The following is a 22,545-nucleotide window of genomic DNA, read 5'->3' as shown; positions in this document are numbered from 1 at the left end:
TGAGAAGTGATGTTCTAATCACACAAGATAACACAGGAAGTGTTTCTGTCCCCCATTTTGAAGGTCAAGAACCAAGAGTACTCAAAATATCTGGCAAAGGTGGGAGTTGAGCCCAAGTCTCCCAAGTACCTTAATTATAATTGAACTAAGTCGGACTAAAGCGGCACACCCAGCAACAAATCTTAGCAGGGTAAATAAAGTCTATAGAAACAGAAAAAGTAGAAGTACGACTGGCTAAAAATCTTCCATGTTGCCTGTAAGTAGACGAGCTCTGTGGAGATTTGGGTTTTAATAAAAGAAAGCTTTTCTAGAAGTGTCCTTTATCTGGGAAAAAAAGGATGGTGTGGGTAACATCAGAAATAAATAGTCTCTATCTCTGATAAATAGCCAGTCACAACACTACATTTGGCAAAGCCTCTGCAGAGTACACATTACTTTATTACTGTTATTATTTCTGCAGAAATAGGTTTGCACTGGTACTGTCATGCCTAATCTTCCCCAGGCTTTTTGGGTCAGAAATGAATATATGGTACAGATGTCCCAGCAAGGATTGCTGGGCAAGTCAGTGAAGTGATGCCGTGGAAACACAAGGCTTTGATGCAAGGGGAGGGTACTTCAAAAGATACCACCAAACACAAGCCAACACGGAGGGGAACAACTAAGCAGCTTGGAGTTAGGCCGGTGAGATAATTGAGAGTGGTGGGCTCTGAAGAAGCAGACACTCTTGTGAGCAGGCACAGCCTAAAAAGGACAGTTGAATACAGTGTTTTGGGGACTTACGCCTCACAGAGTTTCTAATAATAGGCAATCATTTTAGCACAATGTTTAGAGCAGTTAGAACAAACGAGACAGCCGACGCATTTTCCACTCTTACGCTGAGATTGAAGAATGTTTGAGGAAACTGAAATACCTCCATGCCTGGTGAAGTGGAAAAGGGGTTACAAGTGGCTGCTATAACTTAATACAAGTATTATCCAGCTAGCTCTGAAAAGAATTCAGAAGAAGAGTCAAGATTAGGTGGCCACAGAGCAGCCTAAATCACCAATTTGTGGATTGTCCCCAAACACAACTGAGAAAGGAGAAAAAGTCAGCCGTGAGAACAGAGTCAGAGGTTCCTTTTGTAAGCTCAGTGGCATGTGGCTGATTAGAATTGCAGGCAGTGTTTTCGGTCACTGTTCATGTTTTGTCTGTAAATCTGAAAACTGTAAAAACATTTCATACTCCCAAAGAAGATTCAGAAGTAGGGAAAAGATAGTCTGCATGGCCCATTTACAATGACCTCCATTTCTGAATCCCTTTATTCCTTATCTCTCTCATTTAATCAGTGAAGGTTATTAATGGAAACAACCCTGTGTTTTATTGGTCCTTAATGCCAGGGTTGCTTCTTAAAATTATCCAAGAGATGCCAGTATGCAAGTCTTCTTATTCAGCCAAGTAACAGTGAGACCAACTTGCAGTGGTAGTAGTAAAGCTAAAAAACTGTCTTTGCCATGAAATCTTTAAGGATTTCAAATAATTTTTAAATCACGAACATTACCTTAGGGTACGTCTTTATTTACAAGCTTCAGCTATTTATTTATCTTTTTAATTGTTCCAAAATTCAATTTTTAAACTGAGTTTGATCGGGTTTGGATGATTTTTTTGTATTTGTCAGCCCAAGGTCAGTGTTTGGATGAGTGCCTTATTAGCTTAAGGGTTTTAACAAGTAGCATAGGAGCTGGGGGTTCCATTAGGAGCAGACAAGCCAGAGTCTTTTAATAATTAGGGTGTTGTTTGGGGTCCATTTGATTGCTATGGTTTGAAGTCTCCCATAGGAATAAAAAACACCCCAGGGCACTGAGTCCACATTCTGGGGATGTACTGGCAGCAAAAAAATAACATTGTGCTAGCTGTAGGCTTTCGGATTTCTACAGTGTTTTGCATGCAAAGTGATGGAACCAAGATAAATGGTTGCAGATGGTTGAAACTAGACTTCAGAAAACAAACTGAATTTACCTAGTGCACTGCGTGTCTACAGCTGCAGATGTTTGCTCGGTTTGCAGGTCCTGCTGAAACAATTTTCCTGTTTTTCTATGATTCTAATTCAGAAAGGTTTGCCTGTAAAAGCTGGCTTGGAGATGCAACCTGCTAAGATCATTAGTGTATCCTAAGATCATTAGTATATCCCACTTAAAAAACATTATCAGCCCCAGCTCATTTTCAAGGATTTGGGATCACGATGTAATTGGAGCTTTTGCCTTCATCTTTCTTTGGGTTTCCTCTGTTTCTTAAAACACTGATGAAGAATAACCTAATGAGGGAGACAAGCAGCTCATCCTCACATCACCAACACGCTACACTTTTGAGAAGCCAAACGCTGAAATGCAGATGTTAGAGGGCACTATCATATGTCCTCAAAATTAAAACTCACCATCAGAAGATCCAGATTCTAATCGCGCTTTTCCCTGATGAGGACAATTCATGTCAAAAAGGATTTCTTAGAATTGGAAAAGATTCAGGGAGACAGTATGGAAACTTGTCTGAGGAAGGCTCATACGAATTCTTTAGGACTTCAACTTGGCAAAGAGATGACGTAGAAATTATTTTAGGGATCTATAAAATCATAAGTGGTCTGGAAATGTTGGACAGGAATGGACTTGTCACAATATCTTCCAGTATAAGAATTGAGAGGCCATTAGATAAAGCCCATGAAAGCTATGTTCAAACAAGCAAAAGGAAGTTCTTCACATAACAGAAAACAGAGATGTGGAGCTCCGCCAAAGGCATTATGAACACAAAGAATTTACGTGACTTCAAAGGGAGGCTGGGCCAGCACTGGGAAGAGAGATCCAAGTGCAGAGATTCTGAATTTATCCACCTATTTCGGTGACTATTCAGATCTACAGCCCGCCAGTGCATTTTTCCTAGTATGTAGCATACCATCCAATTCCAAATAGCTTTCCTTCTTCTCACTTTTAAGTGGTACCTCTGTCTCCTGACTGCCTGAAATGCCAAAACCTGTGAGTATCAAGGAGAGGGATCAGATAAAGACCCCTCTTCTTTTGACTGTTATAATAGCATCCCCACTGCTTGTACATTACTGATATAATAATTAAGGACTTCAAAATGCTTTTCGATAACTTTCAGTTACTTTCAGTAAACTAATTTTCAGTAGTTTACTAGTGTTCAAGCATGAGAAGAAGGCTTAAGCAAAACTAAAATTACCTGGGAGATGACTTAATTATTCTCTGAAATGAAGACCTTATTGAAGGGCAGCTAGAAACAAGTCCTACAGAAATGCCAGAGGACAGAACTGCATAGTGGTAGCATGTTTGTGAAGCAACACACACATATTAGGGAGAAGGAATTCTAAAGTCTCATAAATTACTGCCCATTTCTAATAGAAGCCCTTGTTTACTAGCTAGGAGGTAATTCAGATAATAGAACAAATTGGTAGAATTCTCTGCTAAACTTAAGATTTATCCCTGTAGGTCCAGAAGGCAGAAACTACGGGTCTTGTAATTCTGCACATACGCACACGCAAAGCAGACACTCCCGGGGTATTTTCATGTACAGGAGTTCATGATCAAAATGGTGCATAACCTAGTACTGTTCATCACTGAGAGACTCAAATCAGGTTATTCAAGGCTTTCTATGATAAGATTAATAACAGGGAGCATACTGAGCCTGGAGCAAAACAGCATCTAGGTCATGGCATGATAACTTCCAGTCTATCACAAAAGCTTCATGAACTTTGGAAAAGCTGAGCTAGATGCAGAGAGGTACTGAATAACTCAAAGCTGTCAACAGTTCCTCAACGCAACATATATTTTCAAGTATTTAGGCACTCAGAAGGCCATTTTCATTATGGAGCTCAGGGAAAATGGCTTGTTGTTCACCTACTTGTAGTAGCTGCAATAGGAACAGTGTGTACCGATTATCAAAAGGTACCTTTTGTTGCAGAGAATTTCTCAGTAATGCAGGGACAGACAGATATTTAGTAGATCATGGGGGGGATAAAAAATGTTCTTTCACTAAAGAAACACTGGTAGATATTTGACCAGCACACCGCATTTCTCTTACTTCATACTCTGGAGGGCATGAAGCCTGTTGACCTGCCTCCTGGAGCAACCCATGCCTCAAGTTTCAGAACCAAATTAATTACTTCTAACACAAGTTATGCCACATAATACAGAAAATGTATTAAGAAAGGAGGCAGGATCAAGAAGCAAAGGCAGAAAAGAAGAGACACTCCTGCATGCATCGCTTTTTCCAAAGATCAGCAGTCTCATTAAACAGTTCAGGTCTTGATATTCATCCACGGTATTTGCTTCTGTAACCTTCTGTGACAGCAAGTTCCTGTGCTGCGTGAGAAAGCATTTCTTTTTTTCTGCCCCATATTCATTGCCATTGATTTCATTGATTGACCCACTTTAAATCAGTCAGTGCAAAAATATAAAGGGCATCTGATAGGGTTCCAGAGTGACATAACTTGACATAATATAGCCTAATGTGACAAGGTGCTGAAGTCTGAAGGAGAAGATATTCCCGATTCCAGACAGATATCAAGGACCTCATTCTGAGGTCCTCTGTTCACGCCTCTGTGATATGGCACCACCCTGTCAACGCACCTCCCACTTCTGTCCTTCAGTATCAGTAACTTCCAGGTGTAAGATGAATGAGGGAATTTATCACTTTAATTTTTACCTTCAATGAGAAGGTCTTTGATGGTACGCACTCCTGCTGAAGACCTGTGGTAAGGAAGTTACAGCACGACAAGGTTTACACCCAGCTCTCACCTGTGGCATTCACAGTGCCTGCATCAAGGAGCTGGTGAATATTAAGTAAACGGTTATGTTGCTCTCAGAGTGGAGGTATAAGGACAGCTGCTTTTTAAGCACAAGCACATGATGCTCTACAGATTTTCACAACTCCTCCAGCGTATGAAGCATGTGCTGCTCTCTCCGAGTTGCAGGAGGTGATGTTTTCACAGGTTGCTTTCTTCCTGGAACAAGGTCAAGATTTGAAGGGTCGCCAGGAAATAAGAAGGATCCTGTCTTTCATGTGTAACTCTTAATGCTTTTCTTAAATATGTCATATATTACAACTCAACAGAGCTTGTGATTGCATGTGCAAAGGTGGCATCATTATTTGACACAAGGTACTCAGCAGTGCAGACAGCGAGAAGCACACTGCTGTGCTGGGCCGCTCTGAGCGCTTAACAGCCTCAAACAAAGCTTGATGCTCTTTCTTCACTGAAATCTCTAATTCTCTTCACAGGGTCCTCTTCATAATTAGACGGATGTTTCAGTCTCTTCAGACAGATGTGGAGGGGACAGCTACAAGTGAAAGCAACATGCGCACCACTTAAATTTAGCATGAACGTAGGTGTCTCTCCTGGGAGATCATATTCATTACATAAGCTGTGGAAAGAGATCGGCTTCTCCAAAAAGTGACCCAAACCCTAATATTAAGAGGGAGTTCAGCTTTCTCCGTGGATTATGTAGGAAGCAAAGAGGAACTGGCCTTCAAACCTCAGCATTTACAGGCAGTGTAAATAGTCTCAACATTTCACAATATTATAGTAGCAACTCGTGGTTTTTGGTAAGTGTGATTTCCTGCACAGAAAAGAAACAGGAAGGCGCAGAACTGTTTGCATAACATAGGTTTAGAGATTGCAATGGGTTATCTTCAGTTACATGCACTCACACAGCACTGTACAACAAAGTGAGGACAAAGGAAAACAGGTTTTATCGCCTTGCTAAAATTTTGCTAGAAAATTCTCTGTGTCAGGGAAAAGTGGACACTTACAACTTATGTTATAGCAACACTTAAGGCTGGAGACATGAAAGAAATCAATAGAAACCAAGTTCAAGAACACAAGTCAGATAGCTTCTCTTACGTCATCTGTATAGGTTGTGAAGGTTCCTAGAATATCCTCATATGAAAACTTCAGAAGAAAGAAAAGACACAGCTATACAATCCTACTAATGCAGAAGATAAAGTACTTCAGTACTTCTGAAAGCAAAGGATCCGTGTAGGAGGATGAAACCATTACGTGAAATCCCTTTCCATCTCCAGGTAAGCGGGAGGGTGCAGGGACCTTTCCATTTCACATGCCTTATCCTTCCTGCATTACCAGATACAGAGCAAAACCTAACAGCCTGCCCTCCTTCTGGGTTCTAGTCCTGGATTTAAACCAGACAAAACTCTGCAATTTTAGCATTCCAGCAACAAAAGGGAAGCCAATTGCTTGCCTACTCATTTGTAACACACGTTACAAGAATGAAACTAGGTACTTAAATCCTAACTTGTCCTTCATCATCGTTTTACATTCATTTGAAAAGCTTCCCCACCACGCAAGCATTCATACTGCTACTTCCAGAAGAGTGTAAAGAGGAAATGAACACAAGGTGTTACATTTGCCCTGCAGGTGCCCATCTGAGCTGGAATCTGTTCCTGTCCATCTGCCCAGGTTTTTTGTTGTATGTGACACATAAGATTGCAAGATTAAGGGCTGTCTACTTTTTTTTAATGGTAGAGAATGTTGGTTGAGATCAGCTGGAGTGAAAGGTATCAGACCTATGCAGACAAGCACAGTAAGCTACAAGAACTGGGAAGTAAAACAGTTTTGCATCTGGAAACTCAGAGTGGGATTCATTACATCCCAACAGAATTCCTCTTTTCTCTTCCTAGAGCTCACTAAAGAAGCTCCAATTCGCTCTTGCTTTTAAGGTTCTGGTGGGGTAGGTTCCTCAAAACATCCATGACTTTTCTTTCTCCATTAAGAAATCCGTTTGTGTGATGGCTGTTCCTTGCATTTAGTGAAAACCCCTGCTTTGGAATAAGTCAGGTGCCTCACTGTCTGTCAGGAAGGCACACAGGTGCATGCAGCTGGGCCTTTTTGTGGCATCCAGGTCTTCTTCTGTGACCCTTTTTGAGCCTCAGACTTCTCCACTAGCTGCATCATTGATGCTTCATGCGCTAGCAAAGCCCACTCAAAAATCCCTTCAGAGCCTCTGTCAGATCTAGAAAACTTTGCTATGTGAGATCAGCCTCCCAGACAAACCCTAATCCAGATAGACTGCTAAAATCTCATTCATAATACAGACTTCTCTTCCAAAACGAACTGACCAAAAAATTTATATATGTTATTTTTCCCTTTCCCATACTATCCATAACCTCTAGATCCATACACTGAAAGTCACAGACCCAAATACCTAACCGGCTCCAAAATTTCAATTTTGCATATTTGAATCACTGAAAAACACATCGTAAACTTCAACAGAGGATCTACTAAAGAAAACATTACAGAGCTATTTGTGATGACTAGCCATAGATGCCTGCAGCAGCTCCCTCTCCTGTTCCGCCTAGCTTATGACCAACTGGACAATCGCATGGTCGTTGTCAAACCTGGCACAGTCACACCACCAGGTAGATGTTTCCATAAGCACCTCAGCATCCCAGGTGCAACTTTCATGGTTTAAAGGGACTTTTGAAGACCAAGGATTTTTCCTGGCTGGCCAAAGTATATTTTATTTACATTTAAATAGTAAAATTATGGTTCTCTTCCCATGCGCTTTGCATGTATGTAACTTTTGGGTTTTTTACTAGCAGCTTGAAGAGACAGCACATACTGATACCCACAGTATCCAGTACCGAGGGTAAATTCTCCCTTTCAGAATAAACAAGCCTTGAAGCTTTCATTTCTCTCTGACTTATCTCTGATCTGCTTGAAAAACCTGACCAGATCCTTCTTTTTGTCTCACAAAAATTCACGCCAAGAGAAGTAACATCATCACAACCTGTCAACACTTAGAGGCTAAACAAAGAAAGAAAGAGATCAAGAAAACAGAGATGAAAAGCTTTCGTGCCCCACGTTCAAACTAATGCTCCCAAAATGTGTTTGGAGAGAGGGGAAAGGAACCATTGTTTGAACTAACACATCAGCTGATGTGATTATTTAACGAACTATCTCCATCCCCAGACGTATCAAATGGAATGCAATGCCAGCTGAAAGTATTATGTAGCCTTCAGTGATGTGAAACATATAAGCTCTAAGGCACACAGTTTGGCTGAAGACTCCAGCTGGCACTGGTAGTTTTATTGTGCTGTGAAAAACATTAAAGTCCTCAGATGCCCTGCTGATCATGGGATCTGAGAAACTTTCCTGTATCTGCCTGACATGCACTGGCACTGCAATTAACACACTCCTCCCTCTTGTGCTTTTTCCCTCACTGCAGATGTATACGCATGTTATTCAGTCCAAAAACACTTGTGCTGGGAGTCCATGTGCCGTTGCATTTGGGAGGGGGAGGCATTCTTTGTCCAAGTGCTAAAAAATCTGGTACCTCAACTTTCACTTCAAGGTGGCTGCAGCACATGTAGAGACCATTAAGGGCTGTGTTTTGCTTCCTAACTTTTCAGGTTTTTTCCTCCCTTTATGACATGTTTATTGGCCTTGAAGGGTGAGGAGGGATAACATAGGAAACTGAAGTCCTCCATTCAGCTCTGACTCACCTATAGTGCACCCCGGCCTCATTTAAGGGCAAGCTGCAGTCGGTGTGGTGGCTAGGTAGTGTGAGCAACTGGAACCATTAATCCCTGTTCACATCTGATTTTCGGCAAAATCTAAGCCAGTGGGTCCAGGGTAGTTAAACGTGCAGCTTGGGCAATTAAAAAAAAAAAAAAAAAAGGTTACAGATGAATATTATTTGGTCTGAAAACAAATCTGCAAGGGGTTTTGGAGACTAGTGCCTTGAGGATTACAGCTTATTTGTGGAGCTTTAACAGGAAACTGCTAATTATGACACCTGCACAACTTTCCTCGAATTAGGCCCTGGGGATGCATTGCCTTGCCTACAGACGTTAGCCAAAGCCTCAGGCTCTTAATCCATAGCCGTCACCTAAAGTGAGAACAGAACAGCCAGCCATAGGGCATTTGCAATCTTAGTTAAGAAAGGGTATCGCAGAGCTTAAACTGAATTTTTCCTTCCAAGACAAACTACTTGAGTTTTGAATACTCTTCCAAGGCGTTTTACCCTGTAGGCTCTTGTGAAATCAGCAGTCTGATCCATTAAAATGGCTACCAGTCAAAATGAATTTGCATGCAGCACTACAAAATTGCTGGGAAACCATATTCAAACTATAAGAATCAAAGCAAATAGTCTAATCAATATGATTCTAAAATGAGGGAATTTCAAACAGTGCCAACGTGTCACTGACTCTCCATTTCAGATCAAAACGGACATGTGTTTCTCTGGCTTGGTTCTCTAGGTGAGATGAATATTAATTTCCAGACTTCAAGAAACACACTTTTAGAAGTACTTTCTAGAGCTGCTATGCTTGCACAGTCTGTACTTTTCAGTAAATAGTCTTTACTTTGTGAATACAAAAGCCAGGATTTTTTTCAAGAAAACTTCATTTTAGGGTTTAGGTCAGGCAGTGATTTAGCCAAGATGGACTCAAGAACGCAGATGAGCTCGCACGTCTTGCAAACACTGAGGTTCTAAAATCTGTATGAGCAGCCACGTTCTGGGTGAGACACTGGGAACAATCTGCCATGACGGGCTTTTCTACGCTGCCCACTGGTTACGTGGTAACGAAGCCACTGCATCTACACAGCAGGATCAGCCCCTCCTTGAGGAAGAGGAACTATGTGAATGTGCTGATCTTCCTCCTCAGCAACATCTCCCCTTCAGCCTGTCCATGGGCCTTGAAACAGCAACAGGCTGTAGCAGTTCCTGTTCCAGAGCTACGCTGAGTATTTCTGCACGGTGCTTTATATCCAGGGATATACTCAGACCACTAGCAACAAGCATGTGACACAGGAGATAGCTGCGGTAGGAATCCAGTCACGGCACATTCCCCGTAGCATCGAGAAAGCCTCCTTCACAGTTCTCCAGCAAGTTTCCTCCTAAAGTGCAACTCACAGACGAAAGCTATCCTAATGCAAGTAATGACTGTCTGCTATGCTTTTTTTTCCTTTTTAAATCAAGCTGGTCAGTGGCAAACACTGCTGACACTGCCCTCATATCCTGGTGAATGTAGCAGGCGCTCCTTGATGCCTCTGATGCCTTGACAGGCTCTCATTTTGTTGACAGAAACATGCCCAAAGTCGTGTCTGCAGCACCTGCACCTGAGCCACTTCATAACTTGTTGGTACTAAGGTAATAACCGATCCCTAGGTCTTACACAGTGTTTCTGTGCAGCAGACTGTGAAGTCGTCTACAAAAATATCCTGCCAGTGCCATGCTCGGGCAGCGAAGTCCAAACCAGAATCAAAGTTCTCATCTCCCAAGGTCCTGACACTCCTGTGCAACATCACAGTGTGGCTCAGTCTCTGACTAGTGGATTTGCTGCAAGTCTGCTCTGACCTTACTGAAAGAGCAATATCCAAACAATGACGAAGCAGTGCAACATTTTTTTTCTTATTGGGGCAGCCAGGGTTGACAAACGGGAGGCAGGACAAGGTTAAGCAATGCATTCGTAGAAGAAAGCACTTGTGGGTTTATTTCCTTGTCTCTCTCCATGACTTTTTGCAAATGTCTTAGCTCCTTTTTGTCTCAATTGGCTTAAAACATAGGAGCGTTCCAAGTAATAAAAACTTCTCGTCTTTAATTTATAACTCCTAAAATTGACAGAAGCCCAAAACACTTTTTTAAGCCTGAAAAGGTGGCAGAGACGCATATTGTGTTCTTAGCACAAGAACTTTTGTGGCTGCAAGGAGAGCGAGCTGCCAATGCGCTTGCAGAAATAGCAGCATTATTTTATTCCTCCCCGTAAAGCTTGGCCAGTATATTTTGCACTGAAGGAGCAGATTTACCATGAGGAGAGGGAACTGCTGCCTCCATCCCCTTTAACATTGCCCAGCGCAGAGCACATCCCTGCCCCGGGCCGTGAGCCCTGCCCTCCCAGCATCTATCCAGCTCCTGGCTGCACCTAGTGCAGGAGCACTGGGAAGGGCTGTTACACCAGGTGCTGCAAACCCTCCTGCTCGAGTTTGCAATCCACAGCCTGCTCCTCTTCTCCTCCCCAGCTTTCCTATCTCAAAACCTGGGAACCAAACATCAGTCGGTCCCACTGCAGCCTCTTGTCCTTCCAAAGCGTGCAGTCAGTGGACTTCTGCGCATCTGTGTTGTAACAGGGGCAGAAAAAGCAGTGGGAAAGAAGCGGGGGAAAAACGTACACCAAATGCTCGATCTGCAGCCCAAAGTAACAATATTGGGGGGTGGGAGAGGGAGTGTGGTGCACACAGCAATACAAAAAGTAGTTTTTGTGCCAGGCTCATCAGTGTGGCAGGGTAATAAGGTCAATGTGAAAACAACTGGAAGGCACATTCCCCAGTAAACATGTGCTGAGTGAAAACGGCCCGACCTTATGTTGTAGAATCCAAACCCATTGAGTCAATTGCCAGAAAACATGACATGACCTTTCAGATTCAGTGAGCATCAGTTCCAAGAGCAGGCTGCCGTGCTCTTTTCCATTTCACTGCTGCCCCCGGAGGGCCTCAAGTCACCGGAAATAATAGCTTGGGCTCAAAATCTGCACTCCTTTAATGAAAAAAAAAATACACATGGCATCAAGTTTGACCCTGGTGGCAGATTTTTTTTATATGCTTAGCTCAATTTCTTTAAACTTAACAACTACGCTCTTTTATTTATTTATTTTATTTTTTAAAATCTTCCCAGAGCTCCGGTTTTCCCACAAACAACCCCCTTTTGGAAATGGAGGAAACCTCTTGGTTTTGTGAATGAGGAAAATAATTAATAGCTAATGAGGTGCTCATTCCATCCCACAGCCTTCCCTCTGCAAACAAGTAAAGAAAAAGCTATTCCAGTTGGAACATATTCTTTTCACTTTCTAGACTAAGAAGCACATAGAGACGTATTTTCGCCCACAAACCTTCAAAATCTTATTTTAATCCACAGAACTCAAGCTGCCCATGAGAGGAGCAAAGCTGTGCAACGTTCCAAGCACTAGCAAGATGAGAGCCTGTGATATTAAGTGCAATTCAAAATGTACTTTCCCTCCTACTGAATTACTTTTCCTGCTAAATCCTGATTAAAATTTTTCGCCCCTTTTACTGTCTCCCTGACAGACTGATGGGACTGAGATCTGAAATCAACTTCAGCTTTTAGGGGAAATATTTATTTTGGGGGCCAAACAAGAAGCTTTTTTGGATACTATTCAGATTTCCCCCTCCTCTGTCAAAAAAAAAAAGCAAAAAGGAGAGGCAAGGATCTGTGCCGTCTGGAAATTGTATTTATTTTGACTTGAGCTGTGCCAACCTGCAGTATACAAATACTCAGTCAAAACTGCCTACCATCTGTGTTTATTGTAGAGGAATAGCAACATCCAATGGCCAGTTAAATGCAGGTTAATTGCAGGCGTGTATTGAATTCCCTGGAGAGCCAAGTACGCAGCCAGCTCCCCTAGTGTAATCTCTTTCTGTTACATGAAGGAAATCAAAAAGAGAAAGAACAACAATGCCAACCCACAGAAGAGCTGGATGCCTCTCTGCACAGAGAGGGGGTATCTGCAGGGAACAATAAGGGTCTATTAAATTCTTTTATTGGCACCGGAGAAGTAAAATGAACATAAATTAATCAGCTACAAAAGATGGGAACAAGTGTTGGTGCAACTATTGAAGTCCATGGAGTTGCGGAAGGGATAAATTTAACGCAGGATCTTTTGATGTCTGCATATTTGAAAGTGGCTTGTTGAAAAAATTGGGCATTCTTAGTAAAGAAAAAGGAGTGCAAGAGACTCCCTGTGAAATGCCCTCCTTTTAATACCCTGAACGGTCACATTTTCGCCATATTGGCATTTATCATTTTATTTCTCTGCATTTATAAAGCCATCTGGCCAAGATTTTCAAAAGCACTGACAAACTGTGGGCATCAAACTTTTGAGCTTAAAAGACCCAGACTGACAATGGCCACGCTGAAACTCAGTGCCCTGCAGAGGTGTATCAGGTTGGGCAGGACGAGATGAAGATGCTGTGGCACGTTTTGGAAGGAAAGGAGAAGCCTCTGGCTCACGTGAACCAGGGCAAACACACCAGAGCTGGAGAAGGAGCGGTGAAAAGGGATCTGCAGCTACATTACAGTCACAGCCTGGGAAATCCATACCAAAAAGACACACAAAGTTTAAGGTCCTTAGGTCAATCTTAGTCTCCGCCTCACAACTGCCATCCTATACTATGCATTGCACAGGGCCTAAAAAGAGCCACAAAACCCTTTAAAAAAAAAGAAAAAGAAAAAGAAAAAGATGGGGTTTGGGGTGTACCTAGAAGACAGAAACTCTGGGTGGTGCCAGAAGGGGAGCAGGGAGCTCCCAAGGCCTCTCCAAACAACGTCCTTCCCACGTGCACGTTCCTGATGCCCACAGCACAGGAGTGAGGATCTCTCTCAAAGTACCAAATCACCGAGCAGACTTAGCGCTTTAAAACTAGGACCAGATTTAACCAGGACGGGTGAAGAGAAAGGAAAGAAGGGACTCAAGGAACCGCAGTATCCTACACAGTAGAGGAAAGGCTCTGCCTTGGCACAGCTTCCCCGTGAACGCTGCAGCCGCATCCAGCCCGGAAGGGCAGCAGCCTCCTTCCACACGGACCAGGCGTTAGTTAGCCAGGCTAGAAAGAGCTCCAGGGCAGAGCCTTGGATGAGATAAGGGCAACGGATGAGATACAATACTTCAGGTCTACCGCACAGTAAATTGGTATCGTGGAGAGCCACATTATTTCCCTGACATCCCCTTTTGCTCTGGGAGAAGTAATTCACTTTAGCCTTAAGATACCTAATTCCCACCTCTCTGGCAAGCTCTACGGCTGGCACACCAAATTGACAGAAGTGTGACCCCTTCCTTCAACTGAAGGAAAAGCTGTGCACCACCCACCCGCCGCATGAGATCCAGAGGGGATTCATCGGGCAGTCGGTGCTTGCTCCCCCCACCTACTTGTGTGCGCTCAGAATTTCAGCCTCTGAACTGTTAGCCTTTTTGGGGGGTTAATACGTTTTCTCCTTCCTTTCCACATTGCCAGTGGCGATGTCCTTCTCACAGACTCATATTCTTAGGGGCATTTTTAGCTCTTCCTCCCTCTTCTCCCAGATGGCAAAGCTGCCATTAAATCTGCCTGCCCAATTTATAATGCTGAAGCCTTTCAGCCAAGGCTTAGTCATCTCACGCCTCATCTCACTGAAGCTTTCTCCCCTCCAGGCTTCTGCCCTCATCCCCTCCAGTCCATTTATCCAGTCACCTACCTTCTCTGCCATCCTCAGATCCTTCTGCTTCCCAGCCAATGCTCATCACATCAAAGCTTATTGTTTTCACATTCAGCACCTTGCACAACTACTTTTTTTTTTTTTTCTCTTCACTTCCCCCTCTTTTCACTTTCATCCTGGCCCTCCTCAGCTCTCCCAGGAGGCAATTTGTTCATGACTTTCTTCCAATTTCATGCCAGAGTTTCTTCTATATGCCAGAAACCTGATCAGGCTACAGTACTCTATCAGGTCAGATCCATATATCACATGTCTGGAAGTAAGTTCAGTTCTTCCTCACTTTGAAACATTAAAATAACCGTTACCGCCATATAAAGTAAAATTAATGCTACGCTTCTCCGCTCCCTTCAGTTACATCCCAGGCTCACGCTGGCTTCAGATGACAAGCTGTTCTTCTCAGGCCTCACATCTTTTGGCCATAACATTAGGGCTATACGTGATACGATGGAGTAATGGCTGTGCATGGTCTCCCTGAAAACTCCTTCCTCTCCTAACTCACCCAAAAGCATTTTAGCTCCCTGTTTTGAAACCAAATCTTCAAATATCTTTCCATATTGCAGCACTTACAATGAAATATTTGTAAGGGGTGTGGGGCTGGATTCTTAAAAAGCATAAGCCAGTATGGCTTTGTTGACATCCATAAAATATCATTGGCTTTATTAAAATGTGTTGAGTAGCATCAGCTGGGAAGTTGGCCCCACAACCTAAAATCTGAATAGAATCAAGTCACTTGATTCTGAGTTTAATTCAAAAAGCACCATTACACCCTTGGGAGTTTACATTGCCAAATCTATTTCAGAAACTAAAGAGTAAGAATTGTGTTTCTCTTCATACCGTCGTCTGAGTTCAGAACAAGCAATAGGTGAGGCTCCGCATATGCTGTTGTTTAAACTGCTGAGCCAATGAGCTGAGCATTTCAGCCTGAAGCTGACACTTATCGCCATGACCCACGGTGCCCTCATTTACCTCTTGAATTAAAATGGAGCATATCAAAATATTTCCTGTCTTGCTCCTTGGATAGTCTCTCACACAAGGCTTCAGCCTGCAAAGTTCATCATTAAATGCAGATTATCACCCCCAGGAAGTTCCAGAGGCCCAGAGAAAAATGCTACAAGCTTGAGATTCTACAGTGGATTCAATTACAGTATGCAAGGGACATCTGAACAAGCTTCCTTGGGATAAATGAGAGAAAAGAACCACCACACTCAGCATGAGTAAAATAAAAAGCAATCTTCAGCTGGTGCCGGCCATGCATATTTTGAAAACCATCCCCTTCAGCCATTACCAACAAGAAGTCAGCAAAAACTTATTTTAGAATCTGAAAAGACAGAAATTTAAAGCATTTGGAGGCACAATCTGTTACTTAGGGACAAGCTCATTAAAAATGCAGCACTATATTTACTGAAAGCAAAATGCAGGCATGCACTTTTGCATGTAAAGCAAGCACTTATTGAATGATAGGAACACCTTGCCTCCTGACTGGAAAGGGAATAAGGGTTGGTTTAATTGTTCTGATGGATGGCTTGCTGAAAGAAGGTAATAATTGGAGAAGCCAGTCCAAAACCTCACACAAACCCGTAAGGCCAAAGACTAAGAGACTGAATTCAACAAGAAAGGAGCTACAAGGAGTTAAAAGGAGCTTAGGAAGAACCACCATGCATACCAGGGGACTGAACACTGTCTAGGTAGCAGCCCAAGCAGCACGTATCTGTGTCTTTCATAGAATCATAGAATGTGTTGGGCTGGAAGGGACCTTTAAAGGTCATCCAGTCCAACCCCCCTGCAGTAAGCAGGGACACCTTCAACTAGATCAGGTTGCTCAGAGCCTCATCAAGCCTGGCCTTGAATGTCTCCAGGGATGGGGCCTCCATCACCTCTCTGGCCAACCTGGGCCAGTGTCCAGTGTCTTTGGGAGGACATAAGCTTGTGAAGGGAGAAGAGGGACCAGGCAAACTGAGTTGCAAAGGCAAATGTCAAGAATTGCAGAGACAGGAGCAGAAGAAATCAGAAATCAAGAGAAGCAACATAGTGGGAAGATGAGGCTGAGGAAGCACACTGAGATTGGCAGCCCAAATCAGAGGGAAAGGAGAAGGGGAAGGATCCAGAGCACAGAATGTTCAGTATTCTCCTTTTTTCCACTGAAACTACTTCTGTTGCCTGACTGGCTGCTGCAGACTGCAGTTAAAGTTTCTTGGAGAAACTCAGCTATTTGAGCCAGCAACTGATCTCGCCATGGATTTATACTGCCATAAATCCCTGACTTAAATCAAGTAGTTATTCCTCATCTTGATAGATCAGGAGCAAGCCCTTGGAAGTGAAAGGTGCTATAGGAGCATGAAACATTTTCTTAAAACACAAAGAAAAGACTCTAAACACAAACAAACCCTTGCAGCTCAAAGCTATGAAGTCCCTTGCTACATAAAGCCATGTATCAGCCATTCCTATGGTCGATGGGAGCAAGTCACTTGTTTGTTTCAAGATGACATATTATACATATTGTATATGCTCTGTAAAACATCTGAAAATAAATGCAATAACCATTAAAATAATCATTACCAGACTAATGTGCTCCGTACCTTTCTAGATCTTTTATACGGTGGTTTTAATTTCTGGTCTTCAGAGCCCTAAATGGCTCCCTTCAAAATAGGTCTATGAAATTTAACTTAAAAAAAAAAAAAAAAAAAAGGCAAAAGAGCTGTCAAAAGGCTTAAATTCAAGAGTTCCTGTACAAGAAGAAAACGGGGTAGCGGAAGACCAGCAAACTGAAAAGGGTTGAAAGTTTGAGAGGCTTGCAAAAGCGAGTAGATCAGCCTGCTGTAACTCCATGGCAACAGTGTAGGACTGCTGCAGACATGGAAAAGAAGGAAGGGTGGAAGACAGCTTCCCAGCCAAACAATATCTCAAATACTATCTTTTTCTGGTCAAAAAATTTATTGTGGCATATCCCCAACATCCCACATGATTCAGAAGACTGAACATCATTCCAAACCGCTCTGGCTTCACCAAAAACATCTCCAGAAAAATGAGATTTGCAACCCCAAGACGTAGCCCACTGGACTACTTAACGCTGCTTCCAAGCTTCCCATCTGGCAGCTAAAGAAGCATCCTCTCTCTCTTGGATAACTGGAGACACAAACTAAGATCAATTCATTCAAAATAAGCTTAATAACAAAGTAGAAGTTTATAGGGAAGTCATATTCTCTTCTGAATTGTTTGCTTGCCTCCTTTAAATTTTTCCAATCTGGCAAATATGAGGGAAAATTACTGGAAAATTTATAGAGGGAAGAAAAAAATGGTTTTTTTTTAATAGAAGAAATAATTAGAATAAAATGTTAAAAAGATAATCCAAGAGGTCCTTATTTCTATTTCTTTGTTTTGTGTCTTAGCCTCCACTCCCCGTTCTGCTCCCATTATATAAAAAATAAAAAAGTAAACCTTTAACAGAAAGTGTGGAAAGGGAATGAAAAGGAAATAAAAGAATCAGTATTCCTGGTGAATAATTTGGCTAGAGGAAAAAGACAGATACAGATCAGATTCTTTTGATATGTTAAAAGCATCCCAAAATGCCTACGCTCTGGATGCTTTTACACAAATTATCTTTCATCATAAAGGTACAAAATACACATAATGGACAGCTCATCTCTCTCCAATGAATATGTAGCCACTAGCTGATAAGATAATAGACTAAACACTGACCTGTCACAGACTTGACGATCATAAAAGTAGAGTTTAAAAAGTTGGTTCTCGCGTCTCAGGCATTTAATGGGCAGGCACTAAGATATGCTTCCAATCTTCAAACTCTTTTCATGCTATTCTGCCTTAATAAGCATGGGCATAACCCTCAAACTGGTTGTATCTGGAAAAAGATACTGTTTGTATATATACTTCTCCTACAAGCTCAGTTCCCAGGAACTCCCTCCCACTTAACCTTAGAGTAACTAGTGTCATGTACTTGCTCTGAAAGAAACAGATGAAAAATCTTTTCAGTGCGTGCAACAGACCGATTTGTTTTATATCCTAATTGCAAGAGGGACCCGAGGCATCAGTTGATGGGTAGGTGCCTAATAAACAATTATTATTTTTTGCAATGCGAAAACCTGCTGGACTGTTGAGAACGGCGCCTCAGAACAAGTAACTCTTTTACTGTTACCCTTCTCTGAGCCTCTCTTCACTGTGCCACGGTGCCCATGAGAAACAAGCTTTTTTCCTACATCTCCTCTCCCAAGCTCTTTCTTCCAAGGCAGGAAAGACAATGTATTTTTGACCTTAATAATTACTCTAACAGTTACCTTCATTCCTGTACATGCAGCATGCATATCTGATACTACACTGCAAAAGAGCCTGTATCTGACAGCTCGATCCTTCTCTTTTCTCAGTGTCTCCCTTCGGAATCTGACAAGGTTCATGCAAGGATAGAAAATACTCCCTTCTGTAAACAATACAGCAGGTGAATTCATTGGAACCGGGCAGAACACATTACAGATTGCTTTTACATAGATCACTGTCCTGTAAGACGTCACATTAAGATTGCCTGGTTATTGGTAAATATTTTACTTCAAATCAACAGCCAGCCTGAAAAGAAACAGCATGTGGTGCTCAGACCTCAGAACTGACGGGCCTGGGTTCTTTCTGCGGTCCTGCTACTAACCCACTGTGGGATCTCTGGAAAGTCCCCGACCCTCACCATCGCTGTCTAATAACCTGAAAAACAGGAAGATTAGCTGAAAAATGGTTAAGTTACTAATGAGGTTCTAGCAGCAGCCTCAAAAAGGTACTAGCATATTTTCCTATTAAATTAATAGAAGCTCAGCTCTTTAAAGAATTTAGGTGCTTATTTCCGCTACAGAAGCTAAAAGTACAGGAAAATAAGTACACTTGGCCACCTCCTGGGGGAACAGACATGCATGTCTCAAGCCTTCTCTTGAGGCAGCGGGTGCCTCTGTATCTCTGTGACTGTACATGGTGCTGCTTATTCCTATCACAGAGCTATGGCAGAGGCCATTTCCTTGGTGTTATCCATTGCTCAGGGACGTTATTCCATCAAACCAATCTCTTTGGCTTAATTCATCCTCTACAGATGAATTAATGTAATCCACAGGTTTCTACAACTGGAAATTATGAGAGGCAAAAGTCTAGAAATGCAGCGCCTTTCTTTCTAATGGTGCCAGACAGGCTGGATGTAGTCTCACCAGTGACTGTTAATCTGAAAGTGGTTTAAAAGGATGATGGTCTACTGGTAGGTACTTTGGAATTCACTCCCTCCCTTCTTCTGCCAGACCCTCAATTGCATATCTTTCTAAAAGTGCTTAAATGCCGATCTTTACCATTCATCCGCTTGGGCAGGGATAGGCGTGGGGAACCTGTGTTGATTGTGGTGGTTCATGCATTACTGTACTGTCATGAGAGCAGGCTGATACTTCATGCTTCATACTGTATAATTCAACTATTGTCAAACATCAAATCTCCAAAATATAGCACAGCCCTGTAAGGAAAGGGAATTAAATGACGTAATACACGGACTATGAGCAATGCCCAAGAAAGAATAAATAAAAGCTTAAGAGGCACAATCTTCCACTGAGGCCTGAAACCCACACTACAGAGCAACCCAAAGTGTGGTTACTCAGAGAAAGAACAGAAAAGCACGTCAGGCCTAGAGTGATGCTTCTTCCACCTTCCAGCTTCTGGCAATCTGCCATTTAGGGATTTCCTGAGCCAGAGGTTGCATCTGCATCAGTGTGTTTAATAGCCCCTGCTGGACCTATTTTCCATGAATTTGTCTAATTGCTTCTTGAATCTATATCTGTCAGCAATAAGTTCCACAAGTGAATTATGCACTGTGTGAAAAAGCACTTCTATTTGTTCTGGTCTAAAGTAGCTGCCTGAAAATTCCCTTCATTGCCCCTTTAGTCTTGTGTTATAACAAGGGATAGTCATTTCCAATTCACTTTTCCCATGCCATTTATGACTTGACACACACCTGTATTGCTTGTCTCTCTTCCAAGCTGAACTGCCCTATTTTATTTAATCTCTTCTAGGAAAGTCATTTTATAACTCCGCTTATCTTTGTTGCCCTCCTCTGTACCTTCTCTTTTTCTATCACATCCTTTTTAAGAGAGGATGATCAGGACTGTACACTTACTCAAGACATAGGTGGATCATAAGTTTGCAAGTTGCATAAGGCCATTTTCTATTGTGTTGTCTACTTCTCACATAATCACGCCTAGCACTGTATTTTCCCCTTTGTTCTCCAGCTGCAGGCAGGTCACTTCTCCCTTGTCGGTTTATGCTGTGCGCTCTTCAGAGTAAAGCTCTTTTCTGATCATGAGCTTGTACAGGGCCAACTGCACAACAGGGGGATACGAAACAGACTTGCTGAAGGTAGACACTGGTAACCAATGTTTATGCAGGTTGCGAGACAAACCTGTTCACTAACCCTGCTGCTTGCTGATGGTGACCTCCAGGAAATGGTCACAGTGGCCATGTACCTGTGGGGTTAATCCCAAAACTGCTTTCTGCATATAAATGACGGGCAGGTAATACAAATGTCACAAATCCTAGAGGCAAGAGTAAACATTTCTTTTTCAGTAAAGCACTGTAGGTAGCAGCCCAAGCAGCACATAACTGTGTCTTTGGGAGGACATAAGCTTGTGAAGGGAGAAGAGGGACGTCTTTTTTAGTAAAGTGCTCAGCAATGCATGGAAAAAATCCATTATGGGCAATTAATAACAGCTCCAAAACTCCACTTCTGGCTCAGGAAATCCTGAGCCCCTTCTAATTTGTGCTTGGGGAATGCACAAGTTAGTGTGCTTTTTTTTTTTTTTTTTTTTTTTATCCTCCTCAGAAGCTCTGCTGTTGGCCACTGTTGCTGACAGATAAAGGAAGAGGTTCATTTTTTGGTTTCATTTAGCATGTCTGCTTATATTTCAACCATCTTAATTGCAGCTCCATCCCATAGAGCCGACTGCTTTGCAGACGCAGACATGAAGCAGTTCCTATCTGAATACATGTCATTCTAAGGAGGCACGATAGAACATTTCACTTAGGAATGACATTCCCTGAGCAAACTGGAAGCTCGTGCCCCACGTTGGGCGCCAAAGGTCCAGACTTTGTACATTGTGGTCAAATACATTTCTTGTTTGCTACGGAATTGCACTCATCAGAGCTACACTTCTCTTCCACTTCCTGACCAGCACACCTCAGCCAAGCACGGTGTCTTATGTTCAAATCAAGAAGCTTGGTGGACCAAACTCAACCCTTTACACCCAAATGTTCTCAACCACTGTCTATCCCCCCTACTCTTTATCTCCATCATCCCCATCTGTACTGTGGAGAGCACTTGCAAAGAGAATCTGAATAAAATTTTAGAACAGATTAGCTAAAATGCATTGAATATCTGTGTGGACATACTTATTCAGAATTAAAGTAGGCCTAATTCAATTTAACTTACTTCACTTCCAAAGTGAGTTAACGGAAATGTAATTGAGGCTACTTGCATTCTGATTAAGAGTCTTGACATCTGCCGCAAGTGAAGCTGTATTATCCACAGGGAGTTAATTCACCACAGTAAGTGTAGAAACACAACGAACCGCATAGCAGGAAAGCCAGAGAAAAAGGAAATCGTTAGTCCCTGAATTGCAATAATCACCACAGTGTATTTATGCTAAACGCGTATTTAATTTGGGAGGCAACATTCTTGCATACCAAAAAGGGAAACAGACTTACCTTGATTAGAAAAAAAATCCTATAAAATTTTCCAGTTAAATTTTTATTTTGTAACAGAATTATAGTTGTGTCAGAGTTCCAGAGAAGTTGGTTAAGGAAAAAAGAGTGAAAAGTTTCATCACAGCAAGCGTAACAGCAATCATATCTTCCTTGCTAACTCACGGTCATGTGAATGTCCATTTTTATGTGGCATAAAATGTCTTAGAAATTTACCCCAATTTACATAATACATCACAGAAAAGCCACAGGTGCCCTGCTGTGCTTTTGTTCTTTTGTTCTCCTTATCAATTGCATAGTTAATACATTTGTTTTCACCTGATTGTAGAATCAGAAAAACCTCAAGCTCTTGCTGCCTTGATGCCGTACCTGTTTCACGCCACAGCTATGAATAACTCTACTGCTGCTGACAGCAAGAGGCCTGAGGATGTCCTTGAACAGCCTCGTGGTTTCAACTCTTGCTTCAAGGTTGCCATCCCTGTACACGATAGAATGACTTCCCGTGCTGTTGGTGAAGATGCACCTGCTAGATACAATTGAAAAAGCTGTTTCTTCATGATCTGAT

The 22,545-nt window shown here is 42.3% G+C and overlaps 1 protein-coding gene across 4 annotated transcripts in view; it reads right to left on the bottom strand.

Moving 5' to 3' along the window:
• LOC128915087 (protein FAM169B-like) overlaps positions 1 to 22,545 on the bottom strand; it is a 137,715-nt gene that overhangs the window by 37,311 nt on the left and 77,859 nt on the right. For all 4 annotated transcript variants that reach the window (XR_008468519.1, XR_008468520.1, XR_008468521.1 and 1 more), the window contains 2 exons: positions 22,350 to 22,506; positions 21,709 to 21,792 (listed from right to left, as the gene is read on the bottom strand). The gene's annotated coding sequence lies outside the window, so the exon portion shown is untranslated. The remainder of the gene's footprint in view (positions 1 to 21,708; positions 21,793 to 22,349; positions 22,507 to 22,545) is intronic.

The sequence above is a fragment of the Rissa tridactyla genome, chromosome 9 (assembly GCF_028500815.1).
Source record: "Rissa tridactyla isolate bRisTri1 chromosome 9, bRisTri1.patW.cur.20221130, whole genome shotgun sequence".
In the NCBI taxonomy this organism is placed as follows: domain Eukaryota; kingdom Metazoa; phylum Chordata; class Aves; order Charadriiformes; family Laridae; genus Rissa; species Rissa tridactyla.
This window is presented reverse-complemented; position numbering and strand designations above follow the sequence as displayed.